This window comes from Cricetulus griseus, chromosome 6, assembly GCF_003668045.3.
Source record: "Cricetulus griseus strain 17A/GY chromosome 6, alternate assembly CriGri-PICRH-1.0, whole genome shotgun sequence".
NCBI classification, from domain to species: Eukaryota; Metazoa; Chordata; class Mammalia; order Rodentia; family Cricetidae; genus Cricetulus; species Cricetulus griseus.
In genome coordinates this window covers 142,292,974-142,301,676 of record NC_048599.1, presented here as the reverse complement: position 1 = coordinate 142,301,676, position 8,703 = coordinate 142,292,974, and positions in this window count along the sequence as shown.

The following is an 8,703-nucleotide window of genomic DNA, read 5'->3' as shown; positions in this document are numbered from 1 at the left end:
TGTGTACCACCAAGCCTGGCTTTTTTGTTTGTTTATTTTACTCTTTCACAGGGTCTCACTACATAGCCCTGACTGTACTGGAACTCGTATGTAGACCAGGTCGTCCTGGAACTCATAGAACAGAGATCCTCCTACCTCTGCCTCTGGGATACTGGGATTAATGGTGTGAGCAACAGCATCCCACTTATAACTGGGTTTTCGTTTTAGTTTCTGTTTTACACAATCTAAGGGCCTTTACTTTTTTACCGCCAAAATGTAACACATTTATGTAGTGTTCCCTCCCATGTAGTATTTTTTAACCAATTAAATTTTTCTTTGACAACGTCACCGACGTATACAATGCATACTGACTACTCATCATGCCCACCCTCACCCATCTGCCCACCAAACTCTCCAACACATTCATGTCTATTGTTTGGCGACCCCACTGAGTTTAACCAGGGCCAGATGTGTGACCATTTGGAGCCTGGTGGGTTCAGCAGCAAGGTTCACAACCAAAAGCAACGATTCCCCTTCTCCCAGGATCTACCAAGAGCTGATTGTTCAGCAGTTAGAGGTAGGAGCCTGTGAGCCCCTCCAGCCGTGACTGATGTTGCCCAGGCCAGTCTTGTGCAGGCCCAGTGCAGGAACTGTATTTATAGTTGCTGGGAGTTCCGAGAGCAGTGTGGTGTCTGGAGGATGGTTTTGGTGGCCCTCACCTTGGCTTATGGCTCTTACAATCTTAGCATCAGAGCAAGTTGCTTCCAGGAGGAAGCTGGCAGCTGGCTCTCTCTCTCTCTCTCTCTCTCTCTCTCTCTCTCTCTCTCTCTCTCTCTCTTTCCCCACCCCATCCTTCTTCCATCTTTCACATTTTGTTTTAGATGCTCACTCAGCTTTTGGTCACTAGATGCTCTTGTGTTGCAAGAGTCTCACGTTGGCAGCTGTCTGGAGGGAACTCAATTCAGATAAGGTCAGGGCCTCCAGTTCTGATCTATTTCAATATTTTATTTAAACCTTTAAATCAGGGCTGGAGCTATGGCTCAGCAGAAGACCACTGACTGCTCTTCCAGAGGGCCCAGGTTCGTTTCCTACCACCCACATGGCAGCTCACAACTGTCTGTAACTCCAGTTCCAGGGGATCCAACACCCTCACACAGGCATGGGTGCAGACAAACCACCAATGCTCGTAAAATAAAAATAAATAAACCTTTAACTCTAGATGGAAAAGCTCTTATTCATTTTATTTTGCTTTCTTGGACTGTGTTTTGTTTTGTGACAGGACCCCCCACCCCACCCCCTTGTCACATAACTTTCCTCCAGTTCTTGGACTCAACCGATTCTCCTGTCTCACCCTCCAGAGACTGGGATCCCAGGCTATGCCACCTTGCCTGGCTAAATTCTTATATTTTCATTATGTTAAATACCATTGGAGAATATTTTTTGACATTTTATTCCCTCTGGAAATGTTGTTTGCAATCATTTATACTTTGTGTTTGCAAGCTGGTTGCAGCAGTGGTGCGTTTTGAGTCCACATCTGATAGGCAAGCCCATTCCTTGGTAAGGGCCAGTGTTTTCCCCAGGCCTCACAAACAGGGCTGTCTGCCACAGAGGTCAGTGTGGCAGAGTCCAGACAGCCTGGTGTGGATTCTTTTGCAGGCAGCCAGATTTTTGTTGTTGTGATAAAACACTTGAGGCAAACAATGTAAAGAAGAAAGGTTTATCGGCGTTGGCGGTTAGTTCATGGTCACTCAGTTCCATCTCTCTGATGCTTGGAGAGCCAAGACATCCTGGAAAGGAGGATGTGATGGAGCAGAACTGCTCACCATGGCAACCAGGAGGCAGAGGGTTAGCAGAGATGCATATCCCCTGGTTGTCCTGGCCCTTCTCTGTCTAGGCCACGTCTCCCCCAAAGTCTACTGTCTTCTATTAAATGTCTTCATTTATAAGAGTTGCCATGGTTATGGTGTCTCTTCACAGCAATAGAACCCTAAGATAGCTGGCATGGTGTGGTGGTTGGCTTTCCTTGTCAACTAGACACGTTTAGAGTCACCTGGAAAAAGTCTCTATGAGGGACTGTCTACACTAGGCTGGCATGTGGATTTTTCTGTGGGAGATTTTCTTTTCTTTTTTATTTAAATTAGAAACAAGCTTGTTTTACATGTCAATCCCAGTTCCCTCTCCCTCCCCTCCTCCTCTGCCCCCTACGGACCCCCTATCCCATACCCTTTCTGCTCCCCAGGGAGGGTGAGGCCTTCCATGGGGGAATCTTCAAAGTCTGCCATATCATTTGGAGTAGGGCCTAGACCCTCCCCATGTGCCTAGGGTGAGAGAGCCCTCTATGTGGAGTGGGCTCCCAAAGTCCATTCGTGTACTAGGGATAAATACTCATCCATTACCAGAGGCCCCAGGAGATTTTCTTAATTGACTTAATTAATTTGGGAAGACTCTGCTCACTGTGGGCAGCACCATTCTCTACGTAAGAATGTCCTGAACTGAATCAAGCTGGACGTGAGCAAGCAAGCAAGCATGAGTGTGCTCATTTCTCTGCCCTTGCCTGTGGATGTGCTGTGACCTGCTGTTTGGAGTCCCCACTCTGACTTTGCCACACTGGCCCACTGCAGCCTGGAACTCTAAACTTAAATAAACTCCTTTCTCCCTGAGTTGCTTTTTGTGAAGGTATTCAATCCCAGCAACAGAAATGACACTAGAACAGGTGTAGTTAGAAATGTGGGGGCGCATTTTTCTCTCCCCTCCTCTGCCCACCGCTCACCACCCAATCAGCTGCATCCTGGCTGTAGTTTCTGGGATTACACTTCAAGACTTCCTCTCTGGGCTCCCAAGAGTCAGGACAGTGAAGCTGTCCCTGAGGATGGAGCCCACAGTGCATGTCCGAGAAAGCTAGGGACTTGTCCTAGTGGTCCTGTCACTTCAGCTGACTTCCCGCCCCTCCTAAGTGTCCTTCCCACGGTGGTAGCTTGGGTTTATCATTACTTTTCCTGCTCATGGCTGGGTCTCCTGGATGGGAACCAAATACTATTTGCTCAGGGTCTGAGCCAGGCCCAGCTGGGTCTCCCATCTTTTATTTGCCCAATCCTGTTAATAATTAATGTACAATAATGAGGCTTGCCTTTAATAGAATCCACTGCCTTCTGCATTCTGTTCCTCACCAAGGGTTTCCCCAAAAGGGTCCTGACTTATTTCACTGTGGTTCCTGCCACAGGCACCTGAGACAGGAAGGTCCCCTGCCCCAGTCTCCTCCTTCTGTGACATCTCCCATCTCTCCCTTCTCCCTGAAGTCCCTCTCTGTGTTTCCCCCAGTCCACCCCCCCCCCCATGGTGAGATGAAGCTTGCACACCCAGCCCACAATGTGCACCATCATCCGTCACTGGGGCACACTGGTCCTGATACCCAGAGATAGCAGGTCGGAACCGCTGAGCCCCAAGCCTGAGATGGTTACAGCTCCCACCCACACACACATACACAACACACATTTTCTGGCATTCTGACAAAAACAGCACCATAAATTATGGGCCAGCCAGGCTCTAGTATCGGCAAAGGGCTGGTTAGGCTAGAGTTGGAGTGGTCTCGGAAGAATGACCCCTCACTTCAGCCTCCCAGTGTCCCCACCAGCCAAGAAGTTCTAAGAACAGTTGTGGGAACTCCCTTGCTGTTGGCTTCAGGGAACCAGATTGTTCTGCAGGCTCAGCCAGGAACTGTTAAAACCCTGAGGTGCTATTGTTGAAACTTCAGTAAGCAAGGACTGCCTGAAGTGTGACAGTGTCCACACAGCACACTCTGGGCCTCCTCAAACTGCCCCACGTTCAAGAAGCTGGAGCTTGTGCAGTTCAGGGGTGCTGGCAGGAGCACCCAGGTAGCAAGGTGCAGGGACGGCAGGCTCTCAGGATGGGGGAGTTAGGGAGCTGAAGGACAGTGGGAGCATTGGGCAGCAGAAGCAAGAAGCCTGGCGGCCTTGGATGGCTGATGAAGTAAAGACTCTTTGAAGTTTCTCTTTGGAGGCCTGGGAGGTGGTTGAGCAAGTAAAGGTGTTTGCTTCCTAAGCTTGGTGACCCGAACCCACATAAAGGTGAAAGGAGAAAGCCAACTACACAAAGTTGTCCTCTGACCTCCATAGGAGCACACACACACACACACACACACACACACACACACACACACACACAGTGTACAGATACAATAATAAAAATATACAATACAAAATAAAGTTTCTTTCTGTTTATCTTAGCTTCAGAAGTATCCACAGTTACTATGCATTACTTTTGCAAATGGATGAAAACGTTTCTGTATTATTTATTTTTTATTTGTTTGTTTCTGAGACAGACATCACACATCCAAGGCTAGTCTTAGATTAAAGGCATGCACCACCATGCCTAGTTTATGCATTACTGGGGTTTGAACCCAGAGCCTCTTGCTTGCTAGGTAAGCACTTTACCAATGGGCTGCTACCCCAGCTCCAGTTAGTCGCCACATTTGGGAGGCTGAGGCAGGATAACTGTCAAGAGTTGTATGCTAATCTTGGCTCCTCAGTGAGCTCTGAGCCAGCCTGAGTTAGTGTCATTCCTTTCTCTCTAACACAGAGTGACAGTCTAGAAATTGGGAGGAGGTGAAGGTCATTATGGATCAGGGTCTGAGCTGTGCAGCACACTCCATGCTAGGACAAAAGGACTGACAGCGGGCTAAGTCTTCTGCATCCAGCAGTTACAAGGGACCACAGTACCTTGTTGGGAATCCTCTTGGTGGGGACCGTGTTAGCGGTTAATGGTTTGCCCGGAACAGACAGGTCCCCATGGGGGATAAAGAGCTTTGAATGTGAGCTAGAGATTTTAGCTCCTGGGGGTGGGCAATGGGGAGCCACAGAGTGCTCAAGCTGTGGGCTATTTGGAGCAGGGGTCTCAGACACGGGCTAGAGATGGCAGTGGGCCAGGCTGGGTAATAGGAAACAGAACCATGAACACTGCTCCCATGATGCTCAGACCAGTCACACTTCACTCAGTCCTTACAACAGCCATGGGTGTGCCGCTGCTCTCCCAGTTAGCAGACAGGAGGGCTGAGGTTCTGAGGCAAGGGACACAGCCCGGATGCCGACACAAGTGTGTGCGATGTCAAGGGAGGTGTGCAGAGTGCAGTGCCACACAGCAAATGGTGGAAAACGGAGTAGTGAATGGTTTCCCAGGGCAGGGTGGTTCCAGAGGAGGAAAAGCCAATCTGGGAATTGTGTCAACCATGCACCAGGGTGTCCCCATCTTTGTCCCCTGCCCCCAGACCTTGGTCCAAGCTTGGGTGTCTGTGCTCATTCCAGCTGGCTAAGTAAACCTGAGGATGCCCCAGGGAGCTCAGGAGAGGCCTATGTGGTCTCCAAAGGAGGGGGCTGAGAACTCACCAAGCAGATGATCAGATGGGTGGAGAGCACTCTGGGCCACCAAATAGCACACAGCTGCCTGGCAAATACCTGAGTCAGGTTGGACATGGAGAGAGAAGGCTGCCAGGGCAGGCAGAAATCAAGGGTGGCGGGGCAGCCTCGTTGTTGGGGCTCTCTCCAGCCAAGGAAAGACTAGGCCCGAGCTCCAGACATGAGAGGGAGAAGGAAGGGGTGGCTGTGCCGCTCCTGGAGAATCGGTAGATGTGGTAGATGTGGTAGAATTCCTTGGCTGCAGACTGAGAGAGATAACTGGAGAGGAGGCGTGTTGGGAGGGCACTGGGGTCAGTGGCCCTACTCTCAGCAGGAAGGCCTCTGCTTGTGAGGGGCTGCTTAGAGCTCTGGGGCCCACTGCTCTCTAGGCTCTCGGTCCCACCCAGGCCTTGTTCATCTCACCTACTGCTTAGGTTCTGAACAGGCGCTTCTGTGGTGGTGCCAAGCCCCCTGCCTGCAGCGCGGGCTGGAATGAACATGCACCTATCTCCCAAAGAACTCATTTTCCTGGTCCAGGTGGGGGCTACTGATTCCTGACTCCCACTCTGGGGACCTGCCCTCCCCTGCTCCAAGACAGTGGATATAGCACAAGTTGGTGGGAGGAAGGGGAGGGGAGTGGACTGCAGACAGGCTGGGAAGAAGTACACCGCATGTCCCTGCTCTCTGGGGAAGGACTGCTCAGCCCACCCCGCAACGTCCCGGTGCCGCTGTCCCTTTGCCCATGCAGCCAAGACTACGGATGTGCACAGGCCTTGAGGCAGAGACTTCTGGACCGGGAAGGCTTGGGTCTCCCTCTATCAAGACCACTCACCACCCCCTGTTGAATCTGTCAGAAGTTTGTGCAGCAGAACTTACAGTGTGCCCATTTTACAGACAAACAAATAAGGCTCAGAGAACATGGTAACTACCCATGCAGGGAACTGGTTAGTTTCAGATCTGCCTAACACAAGAAGTGGCTTAGTGGCCAGGTAGTGGTGGTGCACACCTTTAATCCCAGCACTTGGGAGGCAGAGGCAGGCAGATCTCTAAATTTGAGGCCAGCCTGGTCTACAGAGCAAATTCCAGGACAGCCAGGGATACATAAGAAACCATGACTGGAAAAACAAAACAAACAAACAAACACCCAAAAAACATAACAAAACAAAAAGTGACTTTGTGAATGATGACCTCTTTCTGGAGAGGCAGCTTCATTATCCTATGTGGGTGAGCTGGACACAAGCCCTTGGATGGAGATTGGGTGTGGCCGTGCAGCCAGGCAGCAAGACAGAGTGTCCTCAGTATCAGCAGAGGAGATGCTAGGGGCTCAGGGAAGGCCAGATCAGCCAATGAGCCAAGGCAGTCACAAAGTGGTCTCACTGAGGGACATTGAGAGCCACCATGTTTGGGAGGCTTGGCACAGCAGTAGGTGGCAACCGTTTGAGGTGGACCTCCCAGGTCCCTGCTGCCTTACTCCTTCAGGTAGAGCCTGCTGAACTTGGTTTTTAAAAGGCTTCCTCTTGGAGTCCCTCCCCTCCCTTGTCCCTCCCCTCCTTTCCCCTCTCTTCTGTCCTTTCCTCAGGGACTCCTTATGTAGCCTGGGCAAGCCTTGAACAAGCTCCTTCTGCCTCAGCCCCTCGAGTGTCTGTAACACAGGTGCTACAGACAATAATGTTTACAAGGGTCACTGCTCTCTCTTTAAAATTTTAAAGGTGCTTAGGTAGGAGGGTCACAAGTTCAAGGTCAGCCCGAACTACGAAAGAGAGTTCTGGGCCAGCCTGGCCTATGTTGTGAGATACCCTATCTCAACCAAAAAGGAAAAGAGTCCTGTCGTTTGTCTTTTGGATCTTTTTGTTTTGAAAGATGATCTCAGGTGGGCCCTGATTGCACTGCGCTGGGATGACAGATGTGTGCCACTCACAGGCCTCCCTGACCCCCAGCTCTCTCTGGCACAAGTGCCAGGCCCTGGAGCACAGAGAGATAAAGGAGGCGGTTGCCTGTCTCCCTTCCCAGGGCTAAGTGTGTAGTGATGCCCAAGCCCAGGGTCCCCTCCTCAGAGAAAGCCATGGAAGGCAAGCATTGCCCTGAGTCTGTCCAATGGCTGCTCCCCAAGCTCCCCGCCCTATCCTGAGTTCCCACTCCTGCTGATGGTGGCTGACTCACTGATAAAGGGTACCAGACTACCTCCTCACACGGCCCTTCCTGTCCCAGTCTCAGAAATCTCACTCAGGTGCCTAGTGAGGAGAAAGGGAAAGCCATGGAAATGACCCACCCCAGTTCTCCTGGCTGCCCAGTCCTTACAGATCCTGACCCAAGACAAAAGATGAGGTCTCTGGGATGGCAGAGGCTGAGAACTGCAAGGGTCAGAAACTGACAGGGAGGAAACAGGAGAAGCAGGGACAAACGCCAAGATGGGCTCACCTGAAGCCTCAAGAAATGGGGGCTAAAGAAGAGGGGTTAATGGAATACACACACCCAAATGGGGTGGGTGTGGACACTGTATCTGGCTGAGAGACAGGTGGAAACAGGGCAGAGTGTGAGAAAGGAGAAAGATAGGCAGAGATTGGGGGCGGGGGAGGCCCAGACCTGGAGGAAATCCAGAGAAATTGAGGGGTAGAGGAGGAGACCGCCCCCTCCCCATCGACAAGGGCTAGCAGGAGGATGTGGAGGGGGGGACTTGCGAAAATAAATATTTATAAATGCATTTTCTAAATTCTTTTTGCATTTTCCTGGTAAATTATTCATCTGTGTGTCTCCCGCTCCCCTATCTGCTAGAGGAGCTGGGGGGTCTTTTCTGTGTGCTCCCTTCCATCTTTCTCCCTATTCTCCTCCCCACGCCTCTCATCCCCTTCCTCTGCCATCCTCCCCTCCCGCTCCTCCTCCTCTTTCAAGCCTCCCGCTTCCGGTCTCCTCTGCAGGTCGGCAGACGAGGAGGGGCCGCCACCCCGAGGTGACCAGCTGCCACGCTCTGGATTTCTTCCCTGCCTTAAAGAAGAATAATCATAAGTCAGCGAGAGAGGGTTTAAAAAAACACGCCGTCGTCGCGGCAGTCTGGCACCCCCAACCGGGACCGCGGGAATCTTCCTCTGGAGGCCAGGATGCTGGGGCGGCCAGGCGGAGGCTGAGTGGACCAGGGGAGGGAGCTGGCTGGGGTCCGAGGCTCACAGCCAGTTCCCCGGGCCCAGACCAGCCTCTCGGGTCACACAGCCTCAGTTTCCCCCTGGGGGCTAGGCGCTAACTCCCAGCTGTGTGTGTCAGCAGGAGGCAGTCGAAGCAGTTTCCTGGCCACTCTGACAAGTGTTTGGTTGGGCACCAAAAA